Genomic DNA, 18,371 nt, shown 5'->3' with positions numbered 1-18,371 from the left:
AATGTGGAGAGGAAGGCAGTGATGAAGAGGATGGTGGTCAGAACAACAAGATGGGAATGCTCCATGTCATTTTCTTTAACATTCCCTCGCAGAGGCTCTGAGGCTTCTAGCACATGAGCCAAACAACTGAAATGATCACATGTGTAGCACTAGGTTGAGGGGAAAAAGCCCAAATATTTTAACAGCTGCTTTTTTGGGTTGGGTTTTTTAGTTTTGGGTTTTTGGTTTTTTTCCTTTTACCTAGTTTGCTTCAGGATCTGATTTCTTTCTGAAGGGGTGGGCTCAGTGCCTGCCAGGAGCCCAGCAGGGAATGTTTACTCTGAGACACACAGAGATGTTTCCCTTTCTTCACAAGTGATTTTTTTTTTTTTTAAGGAGGCAGTGTGGACAATTCTCTCAAGAAAGGTTTGCTTAAAACAAACACACCTTACAAATATGTGTTAATCTGAAGGTTCTCTTCCTGTCTTATGGAAAATTTATATGAAAAATAGATCAAGAAAGACAACATCACATGTTACTGTTGTGTAGCTACCTTCTCTGTCTACTGGACCAGTCTTTGCAAAACATTTGTAATTTACAGTGTCTCAGGCAAGGACTTAAACTGCCCTGTGGATTTCCTGTGACTTCAGCCTCTGCTTGCTCTCCACCAGAACAGCTGTATCACTGCCAGCCTCTAGCAGAGTCAGACAAAGCTGCTCTGAGCTGTGATTTGAACCAGTACAGCTTATTCCAGTTCCACAAAAAAATTTAATATTAAACCAAATATCTTCAATATTTTCCAAATGCAACTGCACTTATGGTGAATTTACCAGATGGACAAACTCTCATAGGCCAAACACTAAAATACCAAATGTGGTTTATCAGAGATAATAAACAATGCCAAAGATCCTGACAATGTTTCTCTTTCCTTCTCCTCATTTCATAAACAGAGCTTCCCTCCTATATTTCAGAGATTTCAAGACAGCACACAGCATACAACGAGGAAATATTCTTAAGTCATCAATGATAAATGAACAGTGTGACAAGAACAATATACTTCATTCCTTCCTTCAGTCTCCTCATATGCCCACTGTTCACAGTCACATGGGAGAACAAAAACACTTTTTAAAGACAAAAATAATATTTTCATCTTAATGCAGCCATCCAAGACAGGATGCTAGGAGAAAAACAAACAAAACCCAAAAATAACCACCAATGAGGAGACCCAGCTGACAGTAAGATTTATTAGTTGAGTGATGATTCCAGTGTAATTTTGTCTTGTCACTTTGAGACAGCAGAGCAACATGTTCATGTGTGGTCCCAGTATTCAGTGTATGGTCAGATATTGAGCTCTGGGAAGGAGTTTTGGAACGGTCCTGCTAATGTTGTTAAGCAGTCAGTGTTTCATCCCACAAGGAATATTATGAACGCCTGGCATTTACTGCTGTCAGTGTCTGCCAATCCTCACTGCAGTCATCAGTACAGAACAATCCTGTTTGTAATGCCCCACTTGTCAGGACTGAAGTCAGATCTTTTCCTGGTTTATTGAATGATAGGTCTTTAATGACAAGTTTTTTTCCCTGTCTGTCTCCAGTAGGGAGTATGGAGAGAAATCTCTGCTCTTTATTCTTTGGTTACACTTCAAGCCTAGATTATCTTTAGAAAATGTGTTTTGGTTTAGTCATCTGTTTACAGAGACCCATTTGCTCAGCTTTATTGGATGGAATTTTAGAAATGGAAATCCAAGAAAACTCATTACTTACTTCTTGGAGGTTACTACCAAAATAGCAGAGGGAACAAAAGGGATACCACTTATTTGACAACTGCACCAGGATCGCAGGGAGGTGTTCATTCATCCTGTGAATGGAGGCAGCTCAGCACAGTAGACACTAATCACCTTCAGTGTTAAGTCTAGCTTTAGTTTAGGTGCTGTGTAAGACTCAATTTGTTGCTTGTGGCTAGGTCAGTGTAGTGAAATCCATGCTGCTGACATGAAGGGAAGTCTGGTCCCAGTAGTTAACTCTGCTGACCCATTCCTGTTCTCCTTCAATCTGCATCGTGACTGGGAAGCTGTGTGGCACTCTAATCTCAAACCTGAGTTCAACAATTTCTAGCGTGCACATGAAGGAGGAGGTGGGGCTGGTTTTTTGGGTGGAAACATTGCCCAGGTTTAGAACAACAGAATCACATAAATTGTGAGGCTCCTAAGGAGATCGCATGGTATCAGATTAACACCTGAGCAATGCCACTTGTAAGCAGTCAACACTTTGAACTTTTAGCAGCTACCCTTTGACACAGGTATACATAGCAATGCAGGTGAAAGGGACAGTTTCTGGCCATCACATAGTTACTAATCCCATCCTTCATATACTTTAGGTAGAAAAGTAGAAAATTCTGTTTGTCCTATGGAAAAGTTATTGTAAATCAGCAGTAAATTAAAAAAAAAAAGCTAAAAAAATGTAAAACATTCTATATTTTTTGCCAGACAGCAGAGTTCTCAAGAGGAGTCACTCTCTTATAGTCTAAGATAAACTGATTTTTGCTGATTTGTACATTCATAGAATCATAGTTTGAGTTAAACCTTTTAGGTCCAAAAAAGGCACCTTTTAAAGGACATCTAGAATAAAAGCCCTAGAGCAAGGACATCTTCAGTCTGGCTTTGTTCCATGACCCTATTCTCCACAGCAATATCTCTACCTAAAATTTTGGCTCCAGAAATAAGAGAAAAATACACTCACAGATTTAAAAAAACATTAATCCATAGGTTTGTCTTAGCATAAATCAAAGTATCAATTCACACAGATGTTATGTACGCAACACACACCATCAGCTAGACATGAGCACTCCATGTAAATGGTGGAATAACTGAAATCTCTTTCCATATAGCATTAACAGAACAGGAAGAAAGAAAAGCAAGAAAATAAACATCTGTATTTATTTTCCAAAATAGGGTTCCTTCAAGGCAGAGGAAGAACTTCTATATCCTTAAAGATGTATCTTTTGCTACCTATGTTAAAAATTCTTTTGGTATAGATGGGACACAAATATGAATGACTCTTACTTAAAGAGTTAGAATGCATTTGAATTCAACAGACTTTAAGATTAGAAATTTGCTGTAGACTTTATTGTAGTTCAGATGAAGAGCTCACTTTCACAGTCTGAGTGAAGGAATTAATATTTTACTTACCAGTCTGACTCAGCAATAAATGTGTCAGTGATAAAAGCGGAATTCAATCAAAGAGCAGCAAACAGGACAGCTGATCTTACAGCCTGTAAGGCATTCACCTACAAGACCTGAGATGAGAGAAGTCTGTGAAGGCTTCTTAGTTCTCAGGCCCAGTCAAACACACAAGATTTGTGTCAGGAGAGGACCTTTATATGCATGGTGTTTTCCTTCTGTTTTCCAGAAAATAATAATTAATAATGTGTGTGGGAAGAGAATCATGGCAAACCATGGCCTGATCTGAAGACTTCTTGTGAAGGGGAATCTGATATAAATTAGCATGCACATTTACTGCAGTGGTAGTGAGTGGCTAATATTTCTGCATCTATGTAATACTTTCCTGAAAAAATTCTGGAAATATCTTTAGGGTTTTTTATTATTCTTTAGAAAGAAAGGGGGGAACTGGCAGAAAATGTCAGGTGTATTCTTAACAAGCCTTTCCCTTCTCAGTGGTTCAGTGTGGCTTCTTAAATTGAGAATTTAAAGTTGTTAGAGAGCATCCTCTCTAATATCCAGAAACTAACTTCCATACTACATACAGTGCAAACTACTTGACAGAGTGTCCTGTCCAAATTTTAAAGTTGAGCTTTGAGGACCTTCTCAAAGTATGTTTTTATTCTCCAGGAAAATTAATTGACACTTCCTTCATTAAGCAGGAGTCCGATCACATTCCTGTTAAAATGAAATTACTTCCACTGGATTGAAAGGTGCAGGACTGGTATAAAGCAGGGAAGGAAAATACTATGAATCATATTTTCAATATACATTAAAGGTGTGCACTATCCTTCCCACTTAGATAAAGCTAACTCTTACAGCAAAGTTCTTTGGAAACATTCTCAATTTCTTAATTTTATTTCATTGCTATGTCATTCTTCTGATGAACACAACCTGACATTTCAGTGAAGGAACTTCAGCAATCAAAAATTATGGCTTTTAATAGCTTAATAATATTGGTTCTGAATCTACCTTTCAAAAAGATACCTGCTTAACATACAAGGACAGAAAAGAGAAAATGCCCTTCCTTTACTCTGCTACTAAAGTGCTCTTTACATACTTTCATGGCCTAAACATAACAGTTCAATCTGAGCATCTACCAACATTTGAAGTGACATAACACTCACAGTCTCTCACTGCCTTTTTTCCAGCCTGGAGAAGATTAATAATCTTTTCCATCTGGAAGATTAGGGACTAAGGATGGATGAGGATGCACAAGGGTAGCATCAGCATCTCAGTGTAGTGTACTGAAGAAAATGACAACAAAAGGATCACAGAAGGTGTCACCCCTAATTTCAAAGCCAAAAGATTGGATCTTAAGTGACACACCAAGGTCACATAGGGAATATTAGCTGCAGGAAAGAAAACAGTCTGAGTTGCTACAAATCAGCTTTTGAAAATATTGATACCAGACCATGATACCAAGGCATGGAACCGAAGTGCAACATGCAAGCCAAAGCAATCAGTACTTTGAGGAAAAAAATATACTGCATTTTGAACTTTCATTTCCATAAAAGGTTATGGGATGAAACTGAATTTTTTGAAAGGTAAACAAATAAAAACAAATGAGAAAATCTATTGTATGAACTTGAGTGAAGGAAAAAATATCTTTAGATTGATACCTAATCTTTCAACTTTTCTCAGTTTCTTGTTTTAATCTTTGACAAAACTAACAAGCTAAAGAAATTCTGTCTGCACAGCTTCTGGGAAGAACTTGCTGTAAGGAGGAGGGAGGAGGCAGGCGGAGCTAAACTCTCCCTGCAGCCTGCCCTTTCTCCTCAGGGTCAAATGGCAGGGGAGAGCCTGAAGCACAGAGCAGCCCCAGCAGGCAGCTAGGAATGTGATAGCCAAAACTGCCAAGCCGTTCACTGGAACAGGCAAGAAAATCTGTACTAGGATACAGAGGTTAATTTACTTGGAAGGAGTTTATTGTAACACAGTCCTCCTTGTCATTATGAGTCTATCCTGCACCTTGATCATTCACAGGCTCTCTAAGAGTTTTCATTCATATCTTTATTATATAAACATCTAATTACCATAAGAAACTTGCTATGTTTTTGCTCTGTAGCCATGATATTTTAGTGAAAATTCCTCTGCTAGGATTTTTCCTGTCCTGAGGAGCTGAGAGCCTCACGAAAGAAATGTAAACAATAACTCTCTGCTGCTGTGGAAGGCCACAGGTGCATCTTCCATTGGTCCATGTGGATTGTTTTCAATCAGTGACCAATCACAGCCACCTGTGCCAAGGCTGTGAGCAGTCACAGGATTTTGTTATTGATTCCTATTCTATTCTTGTCTTTGTAGCCTTCTGATCTTCTTCTCTCTGTTCTTTTAGTATAGTTGTAATGTAGTATTTTAATATAATATATAACATAATAAATCGGCCTTCTGATGAAAATGGAGTCAAGCCTCGTGTCCTCACACAAGGGGCAGCCTAAACAACATTGCTCCATGGAATTTAAGTTTCAATTTGAATAGATGAACTATGGAGAATCATTTAGATCAGGGTGCAGTCTTAGTAAAACTTAGTCAGTCTTCTTTAACAGTTAGTAGAGAAATGGCCTTCTCCAAGAGCCATTTAATCTCATATTTTATATGTTAAAATGAGAGGAGTAAAATAGATTTGGCAGGTTTATTTTCTCTTTAAAGTCTCTCTGCCAAGGAAAAGTTTTGGTGGTTATTTTGTACTAAACATTTAATATCAGCCTAGGTGCACATCTTGTCTCCAGAAGCAGATAGCAAAAGAGCATTGGAATCAGCACACAGAGGCACATTCCTCCTCTGCTTATAGTGTGATCCCTTCCTGCCAGCATCTGGCAGTTAGTAGTTTTGAGACTGACTGAACTACAGGAAATATCTTGATCAAACCTTTTTGTAAGCTCGGAAACCCACCCTGAATGTTTGTCTAACTCCTTCTTGAACCCTCGTCCATGAGCAACTCATAAAGGATAGTCTGTGACAATGAGTTCCATCAGTTCCTTGTGTTCTTCAAACACAAGATTGATAACAACAAGAAATTAAGCGAAACAAATATTTTCTTCCATATTCACCAAAGCTGTTCCTAGGTTTACTTTTAAATAGTAATATAACTGAGTTCAATTGAGAAATACTATTTAATTATGTGAATGTATTTTATGATTAATATAACTCTTTGAAATTGCTAAATAGCATTCTAATTTTATACTAAAATATTTTCATTATGTTTGATAAATCTATAATATTTTTCATATATATATATATACATATATATTCTTTGGCTACTACAACTTCAGGAACTCTTATGAGTGTTAATCTTAAAAGTTGGATTGGCTGTAAATAGTTCATTTTTATAAACACCTCAAAAACACCGAAGCCCAGGATCTGCTACTATCAAAAAGACTTTGCTCCTAGCCCTCGTAAATGCTAGGGAAGATGATAGCCAGCAGCTTGGCACAGCTGTATGCAAGACTCTGTAATGTGTTTTTTGGTGTAACTTATTACCTCTTTAAAAGAATTAAATTAATTTTGGAAAAATAAAAAGCAAAATATTTCATTAGATGGATAAAAAATATATGGGTAGATAATCACTTAGGCACAATTTGCCCAGTCTCAATGTATGACATTCCTGGAAAAAGACCCAACCAAAAAAAAAAAACCAAATCATGGTGTCTGCAAGCCTGATCCTACTTCTGGTCTACAAACAATTCACTTCAGCCAGTTGTGTGTGTGCACAGGAACTTCATCTAACATGTTTTTCAACTTAAAATATACAGTATAGATTCATTAATTCAATGCATCATCACTGTAAATTATCAATGAACAAAACTACTTATTAATTCTGGGTTTGAGACAGAAAAGCACTTCACTATGATTCCTTCACCAGATACATTCTTTATTCTCCCCTGTTGATAAAGAGCATATATACTCATAGCAGCTGCCACTTCCAATTAAGCTGAATAAATTCAACTTGTAAGAAATGCCTTTTTATATTTGGTTCATCTTTAATAAAACACTGAGTAGTTTTGAAATGTCACTGAGAAGTAGAAACCTATATTCTTATATTCTCTTTGTTCAAACTAAGTGGGATCATCTTGTATTAAAGGAAGGTTTGTAATATTAAAAAATTTGACCACATTATTTATTCTTATATACAAGTGTTGCTGTGAAGAAAAGCCACACTGGTAACAGAGATCTGAAAACCTGCTTTATACCAGGGAGAATCTGGTGTTAGCATTGTCTGCTCTAAGCAGGCATCCCAGGATCCCAAGTGCATGTGTGTGTTTGCACACACACAGGGTGATTTCTGTCCCAGGTGCCAAAGCATGCAAATATCCAGAGCTGCTGTACGTAGCTGGTTAGCATGTGCTGACCCTAAGACCAGCCTGTCTGAAAAAAAATCAGACACAGATAATCAGGATTAAGTTCTTCCCTAAGATATGCATGGTGCAATTTTATCTCCCTGAGATACTAACTGAAGAGTTCTCTATGTAAATATGCAGATATGCTGCTGAGGTTTCACTGTTGATTACTTGAACAAATCTGAAGTTAGTTATATGCTGCTTTTATAGCTCATCATACTCAGTTTGCATTAGAAATAAAAAAATTGGGCTGAAAATGAATAAAGCAAAATGAAATCACAGCACTGCTATAACCACCCAAGTCATATCCACACATTTCACAGTCCAATTTCTGCAATGTGAAGCTGGATCTTTGGGTGTTTAACCATTTGAAAACATTAAAAATTATGTTACATACTACACTGTTTCAATTATATTATTTAAGTGCCCTTTTACAAAAAAAAATCTCAGATGCTTCATTAGAAAGCTATCAAATCTGCTTTCCTGAAAACAATACCTGTAAACAGTTTAATTAACTTGTCCTTTCTTAAATCTTCTTGCCAAGAATCTTTACTGGATTAAGTATTCAACACCAAGAGATTAAAGAGGTATATCCCTCTAGTTCCCACTGCACATATCTCCCCATAGTCACTAGGATTAGGTTTCTAAGTACATCAAAGCTTTATTTCCTTGTAGCTGTCCAATAATATAAGCTAAGGGTAAACCAAACTCTCATCACTTTTTCACCTACCCCTCCACAACCAGATTGTGACTAAATAAGAATGTGAATAAAGATAGTCAATGTAGAAAGCAGAAGTACTTTACAACAGCAATAATAATAGGAACACAGCAGAGTAATAAAAAGAAGCAAGAGGGATGGTGAGTTACATAAAGTCTCTAAGGGGACATAAAGGAAGGCAATTAATAAAGTGCAAAGCCTTTTGAAAGTGACTGAATAAATATTCACAGGTAAATACTACTTGTGTAGCATATCTGAGGAGCATCTGTCCATTAATTAAAAGATCTGGTGTTGCACATGACCAGTACTTTCAAAGAAAGGTTTCATAGAAACTATCCATATCTGATGAAAAAAAAAGTGCTTATTCTAAACAACAGCACCAGGGATCTCCATCGTTAAATGCACAATAGCCACATAATAATTTAAGTTGGCACTTTGCAAAGATCAGAGTGTATTTTATTATTTCCCTGTACTGTTCTTGACAATCATAGACCAGTAAAAAGACCTATATTTGTATGTAAGATCATCAGTTTTTTTCAGGTTTATATGAAAATAGATACTTTGTCTACAGATTGAAAGCAAGGCATTCTGGGGATACATCTAAATTTTCCTCCTTCTTCTGCCAGGCTTATCTGAAAACATGCTCTCAGTGGCATTGAGTTGAGTTAGAAGGAAGACAGGACTATTACAAAAATATCCATGGTACTTGAAGGTTTTTAAAAGTCTTAGCATAAATAAAGACATTGTAGTTTTCACTGCAGATACCTAAGGAAGTTTATACATACTCTGCTTTGCCCGAGGCGAATTTTGCACTTGAAGCCTGCAGGTGTTTGCTCTGCTTCTGCTGCCTGTAGTGATCCTGCGGTAAAAACATTCCTTTTCGTCAGCGAAACAATTGAAGTCAAGGCTTCTTGTGACTTTGACAAATCACTTACTCACTCTAATCCTCATTTTACCCACAAAGAAAATTACATCAGAGTACTGTTCTGAACCCAAATTAATGATTGCAAACCATTCAAAGTCCCTAAAGGATGACACTGTAGAAAAATATCCCTGTATTTTCTTCTGCCAAAAAAAAAAAAAATCAGCATTTTTGGTAAAGTACATAAATTATAACATATTCGTGTTGTGCAAATAATCATTAAAATAATTTTTAATCTACAAATTGAATACTAGTTTTGTTATTCTGTCATTAAAGTTTCTTTGTATTATTCTTTATTCTAGAAGTCTGTGAATGGTACCAAAATACATGAATCATTTTACAGATTTTAACATTCTCAACTTGTAACAAATAATGGATACACATGCAAATGTGCACACACACACACACACACATGCCTCCTCCTGCATGTATTGAAAAATTATTTCATAAGCCATGTAATAAAAACACCCAAAATGTTGATTTAATACAAAGTAATTTCTTATAAAATTTATAAAGACCTCCATATAACCTGTATCAATGTATATTTAAAATTATGTCTTACTTTAAAGAAGATAAATTCCTGAATAATTGTTCCTGTATTTTCTAGCATGATAATCTAAATTTAATTAAAAGATAATAGCAGTGAATAAGTAGAAACAACGCATTTTTTCCACTGGTGCTTTATTAGCACTTTGAATACACACATGTGTTCTATTGATAGACTGGATATAAAGATTGTTATTTGTTTAATAATGTTATTCATTCAGCAAACCAAACCATTTTATTTTGCTTATGACTCTAGAGACAGTAATTTTTAGGCTGTTTCTTGTCCTCAATTCTGCCTCAGACACATCTCATTTACTTTATAGACTTGTTCTTATAACTGTGGTAAAGTAGGTTTTTCCAGATGCTGATAGTATAGCCCTTGTATACAGAAGTATGCAGTAAATATGAACTTTCCCAATTTTCAGGCTTGCATCTGACCCTTCCCAGAAGGGACAAGTTAGACATTCCCAGCACAGCCGTGCAGTTTCTCTCCAGTTCTCCAGTGCCACACGTGGGATGCAGGGGCCTTGGGACAGTACTGTGGGGGTGCACAGTGGTCAGGAGCACCCTGGATACATTGCTGGAATATAATATTAAAGAAAGAAAGGAGAAGGTGTCATGTCAGATGCTCTGTCTGAATCTGAGGGACAGAAGTGTGCATGCAACAGTCAGAGAAAGAATTCAAAGTTACACTCAGCACTTCCCTTTAGTTGCTGTTAGATGCCTGGATAACATTTTTGGATGATCATTTCTTTAACTGCCATGTGTGATGCCAAACATCTTAAGTGGATGCTACAGATTAGTTTGGCATTGAAGGTAGTGTGGCAAAAATCTCAGTCTTCTCCAAGCTGCACCTTTTCCAGGCTATAAAGCCAAGCTATAAAAGAGGCCCAGTTAAAATACTTCAAACTCAATACATCCTGTACATTTAATCTATTTCTGTCCTGAAGAAAAAATGTCTTTCAGAAACATTATTATATAAGAAATAAAGTACCTTATGCAGTGGTTGGGTTTGGGTTTTCTTCCCATTTTTGTGAAGGGTTAAGTCTGTGTGATTGTAACTGCTCACACTAGCTTGCGTAGGTAGATTTTTCTGGTAAATTAAAAGAAAATTTTTTTGTCAAGTAAGTAAAATGCTGGTACTTCATGTGTTTATGTTTATAGTTGAGAGATTTCAATACTTCCAAAATTAAAAATGCTACAAAAAATCAGATGTCATTTTTATTTTGTTTCAATTACAAAAGCAATACATTTATTTCATATGAACTAAAAGGTCCATTAAACACCAGACAGTATTTGATACGTAATCAAAATGGTATAGCCAAGTAGCAATAGTAAAATCACTGAGGATGACAAATATCTTTTTCATCTTTGGTGCATTTTTCCAAGACGTGTTATGCATTGGGGTTTTTTTCCAACTTTTGAGGTTTTTACACATAAATCCTCATATTATAAAATTATAATTATGCCTTTCCTAAATTAATAATTAAGGTAATTACCTTAATACAATGAAAAGCACTTAACTGGAGTGTTTTTTGGTTTGTGAGATTTTTCTGAACAGTGAGAGTGAATGTAAATGAAAAAGAGGGGGAAACAACTAACAAGTTGTTGAGACCTGAACTGTACAGAAAAAACTCAGATCCTAAGTCTGACCTGCTGCCACTGATTGTGGCACAAATATTTTCTTACAATTACTCATGAGAACATAATAAACTTGTAAAAATTGACTTTCTGGGAGTTAATTATAAATGTTTCTCAAAGTAACTGTGATATGTTACTGCATATGACACAAGTGGATTTCTTATCTTCATGAGAGCCCAAGAATTCTTACTAAAAACCAGGCCTGACTTTTACGATCTGCTGGGACCACATCATCTAGTGAGGAAAACACAAAGGATGAGCTGCTGACATTTACAGTTAGGCAAAATTGGTTTGCTCAATATTATTATCCGGCAATGACTCCAACACTGGCAAAATCAAAATTAAAGTGTTGCAATTCCTCATATCTAAAATCAGAAAGCATTATTACTGCAAAATCAGATGAAAATGAAACTTTTTCAGTGTTCTTCCCAGTCATTACAGACACCAGTCCAGATGAAGGTGATCACAGACTCATTAACTAACTTCATTGCTAAATTAATCTTCAGTCGTCATCAGGAATGTAATAAACCTTGCTCATTTGATTTTTATAGCCTTAAGACCCTCTTGAAAAGAGGCTCTGGTGTTAGTTATCATGCTTACCAGCAAGACCAGTTTGCATAGTGCAAACTTAATGATGTAAGATATCTTGTGATTCAAAAGAAACAGAAATGTATAAATATCAAGGTGATTTTCATCTTTGTGGAAGAAGGACATCAGAAAGCACTGAAGTGGTTTCACATAGGATTTGTAGAAATTCTAATTTTAAATAAAATATGATGGGTTAAATTGCTGTATTAGTTGCCCTGTGTTTCTCCCCATTCACTTGCCAATTACTGCCACTTTTCATTCCTATACTATTTCATGTATTTCCAACAGTCTTTTGATGCTAAGCAGTATATGAAAAGGGCAGGTCCTGTTAGCACCATATGATTATCTAGGTCTTCATGGATTGCAACAAGATGCACTACACACCACCAGTAGCAAAGAGCTATGCTCTGAAAACAGATCTGTCTGAAATTGTTGTTTTCTTTTATCACTAGTGCTTTCTTCATATAACTTCTGCAGATAATCCATTTTAAACATGCAACACATCAGAAGTTCCTATATTGCTTTCATATTGCCTGTTTATGCCAATAAAATGTCAGCTTAGGCAGTTCGTGTCCCATCTTCAGGGACTTTGGGGTATTTGCAAACTATGTTGATTCCAGCTGGAGTCCTAGGTGTTTGCAACTCTTCCTACAGCTCCATCAGTGCTGGCAACAATGGGAGTTCTAATGTAGACAAGCTGTTTGTCTTTTTATGACCAGTGTTTACTATACAGCAGTAAAGCCGTATGGTGAAGTAGAGCAGCTGCCAAGACTCTTTGCATGCTCAAGCTGATGTCACCACTAGTTCATGTTAGTCTAACAGTGGGAAATTCTGCTAAAAGGCTCGTTGTAGACAAGCTTTTCAGTACTGTACCTCTGCTCAATAGATCATTCATGAGCACCCAGCCCCCTCTCCAGAGAGCATGTAGAGTCGAGTTGTGAGCAGGAAGGGTTGGAGACAAGGCCGAGTTTCTTACTTACAGCTCAGGCTTGGAGCTGTTTTATTGTCGTCATGGCTACAGGCCCCACATGCCTCCAGTCCTTGCTTTATGAAAAGAATGATGCAGTGTCTAGCCTTACAGCTGAATATATAAACCAAATTAGTCTACCATGCCTCTACCTGTTTTGCGGCTCACAATGAAAGAAGTAATGTATCAAGCTATCAGTCTTGTAGCAGTTCTCTTCTGTAAACACTAAGTCATTACACCCAGACTTTTTATTTGCTCTTTAGAGCCCCTTCTCAGTATAACAAACTGCAGATTTCAATAAGAAAGCTAATTCAGAATAGTCCTCTGTGATTTCTCAGAATTTCTGTAACATACCAGCTAAAAGTTACAATTCAAATCCCCATTCACACTCCATTTTTGCATAATCCCACTCACTAAACAAGATGCAGAAAGACAATGATGAAAGTCTTTTCCAAAGCTACAGTGTCAAGGTACTACTAGAATCAAACTGCAGCTAATATAAGCAAAGAAGAGTTATATACTCCTGCAGAGAACTATTAACTCTCCTGAATAGAGTAAGAGCCTCATATGGTGCCATCTCTACTAGAAGATTAAGTAATCCCTGAATGGCATTGAGGCAGGGCAGTGAGGGGAGATGTGTCCTGTGATACTGCTGTTGTCAGTGTTGTTCAGAAGAAGGGGAAGGAAGGAAAGAAAACTTTTGAAGTGTGGTCTCCATTGAAAGATTAAATATATAAGAGGGGGGAAATGGGTATCAGAATAAAAATGTATAAATCTCAGCATGTGACAGCATAGTCTGCATGCTAAGGATTTGGAAAAAAATGTGGTAAGAGGAAAAAGAATTAGCATGAAGAGTAGGGAAGGTGTAAATTGCCTTTCATTTCCACCTCATTATACATCTTTCTTTTTCCCTAGCTTGTACAGTCCACCAGTTTTGATTCTCCACCTGGTCATTCAGACTGCACATATCAGTAAGTGAAGAAATGCAGTCACACGGTTCACCATCATTTTACACTCTAGCTCTGAGTTTAGCAAAGTGGGCCTTATCCTCACCTCCAAAATTCCATATAAAGTATTTTGGCAGTGTGGGCTGTTAGAGACATTTATAGCCAGGGAACTGTAAAGAATGCTCAATGCAAATAAAAAACAGAAGAAAATGTTATGTTTTTATGGATCTGAAATATTTCTTAAAGAAATAAAGGGAAGCTTTATTACCTATCAGGGAAGGAACAATGTAAAAATGCATAAATTGAACATAGCCCACCAAATTAAATTCACCCTGGCTACAGCAAATTGAAATGATATGAAACTTCAGCAAGACACTTCTATTTTTCTCACGTTGTCCAATCTTATTTACACAAAATGTTTCATATTTGAGAAAGTGTTCAATAAATATGAGCCAACATGGCCCAGTGCAGAAACTCCTACCTGTAAGATGTATGAATCCTGCCCTTTTGGCCTTGGAACAGGAAGTGGTTTAGACCCTCAAACAGATAGTGAGCTTCCTGTTAAAGTATCTCTTCTTTTGGATATTTTTTGATTATTTAAGATGTGTTATTGTCATTTCATGCTGTAGAATAAATTATAGTAACACATATATTCATTATAATAAATAACAGTAAAACATATTTGTCATCTAAATTTAATATAAATAGGAAACTAAGACTAAGTAACAAATGAGAAAAACATAAATATTTTATTTTCCTGTTGCATTGTACAAATATTTACAATGCATATGTTGTATGGGGCAACATAATGTGAAAGCAGGATGCCTATTAATTTTCAGACACATTTAGTCTGTGTTCTAAAGATTAAGTGAAACAAATTCTTTGTATCTGTACTTTTAGAGGTTTCGCATGCAGCATATTATATTTTTCCTTTCTTTTACCAAAATGACTGAGGTATGATATAAGTACAGAAAAGAGATGAATTTGTAAGAAAAACTATACAGATAACTGCTAATGGCTTGCCTAGTCTGTAAGTTTTAAAAGCGGTTAAGACATTTAGATCATGTATTCCAACCTCCTATATTTACATCCTCCCAGTCACAACCATTTTGCCCAAAGGCCAACAAATTGAGTCAAACAAAAACATTCCATCTTTTTTGGGCTGAAACAACTGCTTTCTCTCAGCAGTGAACAGCAACGACCCAGGTTCCACCACAGCCTGAGGCTGCTTGAGTAGCAAGGAACTCATTAAGTAAGAAATGTTCCAAGGATCTGAAAGAGATGAATCATAACCCATGATGAAGAAAATCATAAGTAAATAAACAAACTCTTCTTCTCATTGACAAACAAAAATCAATGAAAAAATAATAACAAAAACCTAGTCCAGTCTGCTCTGCAGAAAAGGGAATGTATTTTTAGTCTGGCCAGTTTGAGCTCTGGCATATGGGTAAATACCAACCCATGTCATACAATGTCTTTTTACCTCTTTTGAATCTTAACCTGACCTATAGTGAACTGTCTGCAGCTACAAACTAAAATCTAGCCAAACAAAGAAATTTAAAAATACATTTGTCACTTGTAAAGTGAAAATAAAAGTGATTAATTTGCTCTTGCATGTAAGTGCCTGAAATTATCAAGCATGTTGTGTTTGATTATAGTCATTGCCATGTTTTTTCTGAGTCCAATGCAAAATGTATTGTATGCAAATAGATCGTAAAGTATGTTCTCTTTTTCCTAGAGGAATGTAAAGCAGAGAAGACTTCTCTAAAATGGAGAATAAAATGTCAACATCACGAAAACAGTTGTGAACACATGATTCATCTGCCATTTGTGATTTCCTTCCAGGAGTTTGACTTTTCCTTGAGAAAGAACTACAATCTCATTCCAAAAATTCCAAGTGATGCTGTATATCATGTCTTTCTGCAGGTATTTCTGCATTTAACTTCTGTTATGAAAGCACCCTCCTTTATCATTCAGTTTGCCTGATTTGAGACACATTCACTAGAACTTTTACCATTTTCCTCTCTGTCAGTATCAAAGCTTTCCTCAGTATCACGTGAACACAGGGGCTGTCTTCTATAAAGAAAGAAATTCATGGAAACTGAGCTTCTTTTAACTTTACATTATAAGCTTTATACTCTCAAGTTCATCTTCAGGAGTGATTGAAACTTTTAATATATCTGCATTCTTTTCAAGTATAGATGATAGCACTGATGTGCTAATCTAGTATAACAGTGCTATATATAGAAGTAATATAGCTTGTCTTTTTCCATCTTGTGTCTTGGTTATCTCTTAAATAACTAAGATTCACATGGATTCTTTTTGCCATAGTCTTTCATTCATAATTTGCTTCTGCCAAAAAATATTAATTTCTCTGAACACTCAAATATTATGTACTTCTTTCCTAGATAGAGTTTTCTGTCCTCTTATGCTCACCTTTACTCTTGGTTTCCAGCTACACTATCTTGCATTTGGATACTGAGAAAGCTTTTGGCTGAAGGATGGCCACTTAAATTATACATAGCTACCTATAATCATAACTTTATCTCCCTCTTCATTATTTCTCCTCCCACAAACTCTTTTACACCTATAAAGGTTGCCATGAAAAATATCACCTTCTTGATAACCAAAAAAGTGCGGCATGACCTTTACAGCAAAATAATTTGAATCCAAATGGGTATCACCATTCATAGTACAGAGTGATGGGTAACTTCTGATTCTTGATCATATTTGTATAAATGTGGCATAACTTCTAAGATATCAGTATGAAAGTAGAGTTTGCCACCAAGTATGTACAAGACCCTAATTGTACATTGAATCATAAAATCACAGAATGTTAATGGGCCTTAAAGAACCCTTAGTCCCACTGACCTCTGCTATGGCCAGGGACGCCTCCACTAAACTAGGTCTCTCAAGACTGTATAAAACCCGGCCTTAGAACACTTCCAGGGATGGGGCATCTGCAATACCTCTGGGCAGGTGTTTCAATGCCTCACCACCCTAACAATAATGAATTTCTTCTGTATATCTCACCTAAATTTGCCCTGTTTCAGTTTGAACACATTATTCCTTGTCCTACCACTGCAATTTTGGATGAAAAGTATCTGTCTGGCTTCCACGTATGCCCCTTCAGACACTGGAAGGTTGCTCTGCTGTTTCCATGCAGCCTTCTCTTCTGCAGGCTGAACAGCCCCAATTTTCTCAGCCTGTCTTTGTAGGGGAGCTGCTCCAGCCCCTTTACCAACTTGACAGCCCTACTCTGGGCTCACTCCAACAGCTCCAACTTCTTCTTCTTATGCTGGGGGCACTAGACCCAGCTGCAGTTCTACAGGTGGGGTCCCAGGAGAGAAGAATAGACAGGGAGAATGACCTCCCTTTACCCACTGTCCTTTTGATGCAGCCCAGGATTTGGTTGGCTTTCTGGGCTACTAGCACACACTGTCAGCTCATGTTGAGTTTTTCATCAACCATCATTCCCAGGTCCTTCTCCACACGGCTGCTCTCACACAGCCCTTAGTGTGTCTGGGATTGCCACATCCCAGGTGCAGGACCTTGCACTTTGCTTTGTCAAACTTCATGCTTGACTACCCAGAAACTATATAAATAACTATTAAAACAAATATTTCAGTCTCGAGATTCAGAAATAGAAAGGGAACTGCAATGAGGGAAAAGAAAGCAAAACCATGAAGTTTATTTGGGATCTCAGTGCCACATTTTACCTGAATTTCACAGAAGGGATTCTATTATCTCAAATATTCTGAATACACACTCATCCTGAAGATCCTCATATTTTTTCATAGGTTATATTTCAAAAATCATCACCTGGATTTGCCACAGTAAGATCCTCTTTGTGGTAGTAGAGAAAATTCTTGTAAAATTGTGCTAAAATGCATTTCACACCAGTCTCTGCTGTTCGTTTTTGCTTATTTTAGAAATGTTTATGCATGTTTCATCTCTTCAAAAAGGGATTGTGAAGACTGAATGAATATGCTTTGAACCCAATGATCTCCTGGTAGACTGTAATGTTGCCTAGGTTTCCTGGGAATAAACTGTGGGAACTGATGAAGATAATGTGGTTGCATATTATGTGATAATGAATATTCTGACTGATGTACTTGCCCCAAGGTACACTGGAACATCTGTTAGTTTATTTAGGCACGACTCATCATTCTTATTTTTAAGATATTTAAGTGGCTGAACATATCTCTCCTTAAAAACTATCAAATTGGGAAAAAATAAAAAGAAGCACATGGGATTATATACTAGTGTTGACATGGAACGTGCATCCAGGTGAGATATGTACTTTAATTCTCTCACTGTTCATTGTCTTAGGAACTTAGGGTCTATATTTGAGGAAGATGTTAGCCTGGCTTGCATTGATTATACAAAGCAATGACAACACATTAAGAGCAAGTGTTGTAGCTGTGAAGCCTTGCTCAATACCGCACATATTTAGAAACAAGTTTGATAGATCACCAGTAAAATACATTACAGTAGGGGGTAGTATCC

General features: G+C 36.7%; 1 long non-coding RNA gene across 1 annotated transcript; it reads right to left on the bottom strand.

Moving 5' to 3' along the window:
• Positions 1-9,878: 9,878 nt before the first annotated feature.
• Positions 9,879-13,026, bottom strand: LOC135301310 (uncharacterized). The gene is made up of 3 exons (XR_010363060.1): positions 12,822-13,026; positions 10,714-10,812; positions 9,879-10,299 (listed from the first exon to the last, which is right to left on the bottom strand). It is a non-coding gene; the product is annotated as an uncharacterized LOC135301310 (long non-coding RNA).
• Positions 13,027-18,371: the final 5,345 nt, after the last annotated feature.

This window comes from Passer domesticus, chromosome 5 (assembly GCF_036417665.1).
Source record: "Passer domesticus isolate bPasDom1 chromosome 5, bPasDom1.hap1, whole genome shotgun sequence".
Taxonomy (NCBI): Eukaryota; Metazoa; Chordata; class Aves; order Passeriformes; family Passeridae; genus Passer; species Passer domesticus.
The sequence above is the reverse complement of the archived record's forward strand: the minus strand, read 5'-3'. Positions and strand labels throughout refer to the sequence as shown.